We start from the raw sequence: 7,837 nt of genomic DNA, 5'->3' as shown, positions 1-7,837 counted from the left end.
TGAAAACAATTTCCTTTCTCAAAAAAAAAAAAATATATATATATATATATATATATATCTGTTTTGTATTCTCCTCTCCCGAAACCATGAAATAGCTTTGGGAAGATAATCATCTTGTGTGAAAAACAACACAATTTCGTGAAATGGCATTCTGTGAACTTTGGGGAGAAGGAGGAAGAAGGGGCCCAGACACTCTCCCACTTTCTCCCAATCAGTAAGTATTTCCCATCTGCCCTAGCGTAGCGCTCCCCAAAGACTGCCTTGAGCCCCTCACTCCCTGAGCAAAAACTCTCCATGTCTTCCGATCGCCAAGACAGAACACAAATCATTGAGGCCACCATTCCAGGCCTGCGACTGTCTCACCCAGCGGGCCTGTCCAGCCCCTTCTCTGACCACCGTCTTCTGCAAAGCCTCCTCCACTGCAGGTGAGCTGGCCTGTTCGCTGTAACCCACTTCCCCGCATCTCCATCTATCCGGATCTCACCCATCGTCCAAGAGCCAGGTCAAATCTTGCCTTTTGGCCAAGTCTTTCCCACCACCCCAGCTGGAGGGGGATCCATCACCCTTAAACACCCACGTGTCTTTTGTAACAGTCTTATGCATCTTTTTCCATTCCTGCAGGTCATCTTCCAAGCCAGACTGTAAGCTCTTTGAGTGCAGGGATTTTTATTATAGTTCACTGAATCTCTTGCTTATTCATATGTGCCTTGTGTGAATCAAATATCTGATGCTCAGTCAGTGTACGTGGGATTGGTTGACTTCAGTGTGCTTGACACCGTGCTCCATTGGAGAGGAACAGGAGAGAATGTAAGCGCGTCCCTCGGGTGGTTTACAATCCTCCTGGACAGGCAAGAAGTGACACCGGCAGAGAACAGCAGGGGGCGCACCATGCAATGCAAACTGCAAATCTGAATACCACAAGCAGTTGTCAGGAAAAGCATTAGGGAAGCTCAGGAAAGAAAAAGGCCAGCTTTTAATTAGTTGTAAGAAGTGGTTGTGCTTGAGATGGTCTTGAGGGGTAATTATATTTTGTAGTATTTGTGTGGTACCTTAGTGTTTTCAAAGCCCCTTCACTTACACTGGCTGAATAAATGTCACACCGCTGTTGTTAGGGATTACTATTTTAAAGAATAAGAGGACAAGGTCCTGGAAGCAGGAGTGATTTGGCCAAAGTCACATGGCAGGGGAGGGGCAAAGCTAGGACTCAAACCTGGGTCTTTGGAGTTCAAGTTCACTGGGCCCCCACTGCCTTCCAACTCTATCATCCTTTGCCTTTAAATTAGAATTTTGGAGCAAGGTAGTGAAGCAAAATGAAAACGTCATTTAAAAAAATATTGGGGGGGGGGGCGCTTCCCTAGTGGCGCAGTGGTTGAGAATCTGCCTGCTAATGCAGGGGACACGGGTTCGAGCCCTGGTCTGGGAGGATCCCACATGCCGTGGAGCAACTGGGCCCGTGAACCACAACTGCTAAGCCTGCGCGTCTGGAGCCTGTGCTCCGCAACAAGAGAGGCCGCGATAGTGAGAGGCCCGCACACCGCGATGAAGAGTGGCCCCCACTTGCCGCAGCTAGAGAAAGCCCTAGCACAGAAATGAAGACCCAACATAGCAATCAATCAATCAATCAATAAATAAATCTTTAAAATATATATATATATTGGGGGCTTCCCTGGTGGCGCAGTGGTTAAGAATCCACCTGCCAATGCAGGGGACACGGGTTCGAGCCCTGGTCCAGGAAGACACTACATGCTGGGGAGCAACTAAGCCCGTGCACCACAACTACTGAGCCTGCGCTCTAAAGCCCACGAGCCACAACTACTGAGCCCACGTGCCACAACTACTGAAGCCCGCGTGCCTAGAGCCCGTGCTCCACAACAAGAGAAGCCACTGCAATGAGAAGCCCGCGCACCGCAACGAAGAGTAGCCCCCGCTCGCCACAACTAGAGAAAGCCCGCATGCAGCAACGAAGACCCAACACAGCCAAAAGTAAATAAAATAAATAAATTTTAAAAATATATATTGGGCACAGAAACAGAATCACGGACATAAAGAACAGACTGGTGGGAGGGGTTTGGGGGAGGGATGGAGATGGGAGGTGGGGTTAGCAGATGTAAGCTTTTATATATAAACTGGATAAACAACAAGGTCCTACTGTGTAGCACAGAGAACTATATTCCATAGCCTATGAGAAACCATAATGGAAAAGAATATTTTAAATAAAGAATGGATATGTATGTATAACTGAGTCACTTTGTTGTACAGCAGAAATTAACATAGCATTGTAAATCAATTATACCTCAATATAAAAAGTGATAAAAATAATAAATTTTTAAAAATAAAAATAAAAAATACTGGGCAAGCTGCTCTGTATAGGATAGATTGAAGTGGGGGGGGCCGGTTGGGAGCTCTGACAAATGGCAATAAAGATGAAATGATGACACTTGATAACACCCTGGTTACAAAGGCTAGGGAAAGAAGGGGACGGAAGACGACTCAGGTTGTAGGGCTGAGTGGACGTGAGGGTGTTGTTTGCGACACTGGAAAGGTGAGGGGGGTGGGCTAGAGTAAATAGGACAGTGTCCCTGTGGGCATCGAGGTGACATTAGTGAGAACTCCTGAAGGCATTGGCAACGTGGCACCAGAAGTCCAAGGGAAGCTTTGGGCTGAGGGAGACCTAAGGATCCCCCCCAGTGGGTCAAGGAAATAAGCTCACTGACGAAACTTGTGCCTAATTTAACAGAGGAACCAGCTCGAGAGGGGTTTCGTAGCATTATTTACACGAAACGATGGAACATAAGGATGTTGGAGCCATGCCCCGGCATTCAGATACTGACCTGAAGTGGCTGCAGGCCTTCTTCCTCTGAGCATGGCACTCCTTAAGCTTCCATGATCTTCACATCCCAAGTTTCAGGATACACCTCCCTATAGGGATGGGACTCTAAGACATGGCCCTGAGAACGGCACGGGTGCCAGGTGCACCATGATACGGCAAAGCGGGACATGTATGGTCAGGGGTTGGTGTCTGGGGTTACCAGGGTCTGGGTCTTGGGGTCTGGGTGGGGGAAGGAACCCACTGTGCACATGAGTCGCCCGGTGTCCCATAGTGACCTTTAGTTCCCTTTCTGGGGCTTTATCCCCATTATCTGATGGGTACAGTATCATTTCCCCCATTACAGGTTGAATTGTGCTCTCCCATCCCCATAATGTGTATGTGGAAGTCCTAATCCCCAGGACCTCGGAATGTGACTGTATTTGGAGAAAGGGTCTTTACAGGAGGTGATTAAGGTTACATAAAATCATCAGGGTGGGCCCTCATCCCATATGACTGGTGTCCTTATAAGAAGAGGAGATGAGGACACAGACACACAGAGAGAGAAGACCACGTGAGGACACAGGGAGGAGAATACAGGAGAGGGGCCTCTGGAGGATGCAACCCTGCTGATACCTTGACCTCAGATATCCAGCCCCCGGAACTGTGAGAAAATGAATGTCTGTCGTTAAGCCACTTGGTCTGTGGTGCTTTGCTGTGGCCGCCTGAGCGGACCAATATACCCCCAATCCTGATACTTACCCAGATTGAAGCCCAGCTGCCCCTTTTCTACCCACTCAGAACCTGCAATTGATCTTCAGCTTCTTAACATTTCGTTCAAAAAATAAGACAAACATCCTGTCTCTCCCGTCTCACCCGAACTTTTCTCTCACTTCCAGGCAGATCTGCAATTAGCCCCTTATGACGTGCGCTCTCATTCTCTCATTTCTAAGCCACCGGAGTGTGTGCTGTCCTGTCCCGCAGGCTCACTTCTCAAGGGCGGGACACCTGAGTCCGTCTCGCTTTTGCTCTCCCGTCACCTGGAGTAGCACTGGGCTGAATGCTTTGGGTCACAAAACCTACCCTTGTGACAGTAACAACGGGTTCTTTGCCTTGACATTGGATTTGCCTAACTCTTCATTTAAAACGATCACTACCACTCAACTTTCCCCCAATACCCCCAAAAGCCCATCCATTTGGGGAAGCAAGGTTGGGGAGAAACAGGGGAGTCTCTCCATTTTCAAAAGCTATCTGTGTTCTGATTTAGGGTGTTTTACAGTGTGAAGAGGGTTTGCCCTCTTTGAAAATATGAAGCAGCTTTTCCAGCTGGGACCCTGCTCGCATGGTTACTAAGGAGACCAACTGGCCTAGGTGCTGTAATTAATCACTAAATTCTGAGCAGCCAAATCCCCGGTGATGAGGGCCTCTTTCCTTCGAGAGGGACAAGTGCTGGGTAGGTGGAGGTTGAGATGTTCACGGTGGAAGCCCAGCTCTGGCTGTCCCTTCCCCCTGCACTCCCTCCACCGAAATTTGCCAGCGGCTGTTTTAAGAGCTTCTAGATCTGCTTCCAAACTTACCTGTCAGAACTGAATGAAGAATAGATATAGGGACTTCCCTGGTTGTCCAGTGGTTAAGACTCTGCACTTCCAATGCAGGGGGCCCAGATTCGATCCCTGGTCAGGGAACTAGATCCCGCATGCCGCAACTAAAGACCCCGCAGGCGGCAACGAAGACCCAGTGCAGCCAAATAAATAAATAAATAAATTTTAAAAATTAAAACAACGACAAAAATGGAATAGATACATGCATATGTATAACTGAATCACTTTGCTGTACACCTGAGACTAACACAACATTGATAATCAACTAGACTCCAATATGAAATAAAATTTTTTTTTCAAAAAGGAACTCAATGGAGTCTAATGCTTGCAGCCACCCTGGCTCGGGCCCCTTGGCTGCAAGAGGATGGGGAGCTGGGACGGGCAGAGGTGACCTCTCCTCTCCAATGATCTGAATAAGTAGGTGCTGTCAGTCAGAAGAGCAGAGGGCAGCTTGCTTTTCCAAGACCAGGTCCCACCCCCGAGGGAAGCCCACGGGCCTCAGGGTGTCTTCATTCAGCCACCAAGTGCAGAGCAGAAAGCCTTTAAGTGACCCTGACCACCCAGTTTGCACCCACAGTTGGCACCCCTGCTAGTTCACTCCTCCAGGCGGTACAGGAAACAACCCCCCACAAAAAGCAGCTTCATTCAACCCAGGAGGAACGTCCGGCTCATTCGGTTCAACGCTTCCATTTGGTAAAGGAGCAAAGAAAAGTTCAGAGAAGTTAAGTGGCTTTTCACTCTTGCTTTTTCTCTCCCTCCACTGCAAGGACAGAAAAGCATCTGGTCCCCCAACACCCAGGGAATGATGAGATGCTCGAGGGCAGGGAGATCATGGAAGATGCTTTTCTACTGCGAGTAACAGAAAACCCAAGAAGGGTTTAAACAAAATGTGGTGGCTAAAGTTAGCAATGGGGCTTCCCTGGTGGCACAGTGGTTGAGAATCCGCCTGCCAATGCAGGGGACACGGGTTCGAGCCCTGGTCTGGGAAGATCACACAAGCCGCGGAGCAACTGGGCCCGTGAGCCACAACTACTGAGCCTGCGCTCCGCAACAAGAGAGGCCGCGATATTGAGAGGCCCGCGCACCGCGATGAAGAGTGGCCCCCACTTGCCGCAACTAGAGAAAGCCCTCGCACAGAAACGAAGACCCAACACAGCCAAAAATATAAATTAATTAATTTTTTAAAAAGTATATTATCAATTATTAAAAAAAAAAAAAAAGTTAGCAATGGCTCCAGTGAACAGCCTCGGTATAGCCACCCCTTTGTCCTCTGACCCTGTGGTCTCCACCCAGCCTGGCTCTGGACTGGCCTTGTGATGACCTTTAGCCAATAAATGCAGCCAGAGCAAACGGAGTGCCAGCGCCAGGCTTAGGCTTCCAGGGATTCTACGTGCTTCTGCTTGGCGCCTTGCTTGATTGTACTTGCTTGCACTCGCACCTCAGCCTTGCTATGAGACCATGCCAGACCAGGCCTGCTGAGGGGATGTGAGAAACACAGGAAGGATAAGACACTTGGGAAAGAACCAAGATGCCTCCAACCGACAGCCAGCCAACGTGCAGCTGACTGCAGATTCACGAGGGTGCCTGAGACCAGGACTTCCCTGCTGATCCCAGCCTAAGTCGCCAATCTGAAGGATCAGAGCCAAATAAATGGTTTGTTGTTTAACAAAGCCTCTGACTTTGGTGTGGTTTGTTACTAAGCAACAGTGAACTGAATCCTGACATTTGAAATAAATATTTGAGTTTTTTCTCTTAAAAAAAGTTGGAGGTTTCAAATCCAGGATTGGTGTGGCAGCTCCATAGTCAACCAGGACCCAGAATGCTTCTATCCTGATGCTCCACCATCTTTAGTTCATGGCTTTCACGCTCAAAGCTGTCTCATGATCCAACATAGCTGCTGAAGCTCCAGCCATCACATTTGTGTTCCAGGCAGGGAGGAAGAAAGAAAGGCAAATAAGAGGCCTCTTCTACCTGAATTGTTCCTCTTTAAAAGAGTTGGAAGCCCTACCCAATGACTGGCAGTTTGGTTCTTATTGGCTACCCTTGGCTGCAAGGAAAGCTGGGAAAGGTAGCCTTTTAGTGGAGCACATTGCCACCTAGAATAAAATCAAGTATACTGTGTAGTAAGGAGGAACAGGGGAATGGGTGTCGAGTAGGCAACCAGCAACATCTGCCGCAGCGTGTGTAAAATCAAGCTCCAGGCCCCAACATACAACAGGATGCAAAATTGACCACATGTCATGCTGATTTCTCAGAGTTCATAGTGGTGGCTTTGCCCTGTAGTAACAAAGTGTAAGATTTGGGCAATAGACATCTAAGTGGAAAATCGTGAGTGTGCCGGTCTCCTGGGCCCTTTTGTAGTCAATACAGATGGAAGCGAAGTTTGTTCTTAGAAGGTGTTGCTCTTAACCTGGGGCAGGTGTTGCTTGCTTGCTTGCTCTCTTCCTTGCTTTCTTCCTGTTGTTGTTTTTTTTTTTTTATTGAGATATACTTCACATAAAATTCACAATTTTAAAGCATACAATTCAGTGGGGTTTTAGTATATTTACTACATTGTGCAACCATCAGCACTATCTAATTCCAGAACATTTCCATCACCCCAAAAAGAAACCCCATATCCATTAGCAGTCAGAGCAGATGTTTTCTTTAATCCTTCTCCACCAAGTCTCAGGTCCATCAGAGAGCCAGACTCGCCACATGAGAGAGTGCTGAACATCCTTGGACCACTAAGGCTCAAACCCTGGGATTCTAGAATATTTGTGGATCTTCTTGGGAGAGCCAAGGAGGAGGTCATGGTGTAATTCACCTACAGCTGGGAAAGGAGGGATCCACAAGGGCACTGCAGAATCTAAACATTCCCTGCCTAGGCTGACCGTGAGGCTACCTTCCCACAGGGAAAGGAAGGGAAGGGAAGGAGGCTGCACGCTGAGGGGTGGGTGCTTGGTGGTGACACCCTAAAGTAGAGCAGCAGCTTTAAAAGCACTCTACTGTGACGGTAGATGTCGGGAGAGGAGTTTCAGATTCAGTCGGAATGATTTTTGTGAAAGGATGGAGAGGATGCCGAACTCGCATTTATTAAATGTCTCAAAGGTTCCAAATACAAACAGAATCTCGTTTTTCTACCCACAACCATCCTGGGAGATATTTCACCCCTTTACAGAAGGAGGACCTGAGGTTCACACAGAGAACTTGCTCTAACCAGAATTTCAGACACTTCATGCTGAGTCTAAAACCTCAGCATCTTCCATTGTGCTGCACGGTGGGCACCTGTGAGGCATCTCCGGCCCCGGCCCATGGCAGGTGGAGCCACTCCCTTGAGTGGCCTAGTTGCTGCTGCCTGTGGGGCGGTGACAGCAGGAGGGGGCTCATCTGAGCTCAGCTCTGGGCTTCTCTGTGCCGGTGGGAGCTCCCCCCTTTTCTGCCCACTCCC

Source organism: Balaenoptera musculus, chromosome 6, assembly GCF_009873245.2.
Source record: "Balaenoptera musculus isolate JJ_BM4_2016_0621 chromosome 6, mBalMus1.pri.v3, whole genome shotgun sequence".
NCBI classification, from domain to species: Eukaryota; Metazoa; Chordata; class Mammalia; order Artiodactyla; family Balaenopteridae; genus Balaenoptera; species Balaenoptera musculus.
This window is presented reverse-complemented; position numbering follows the sequence as displayed.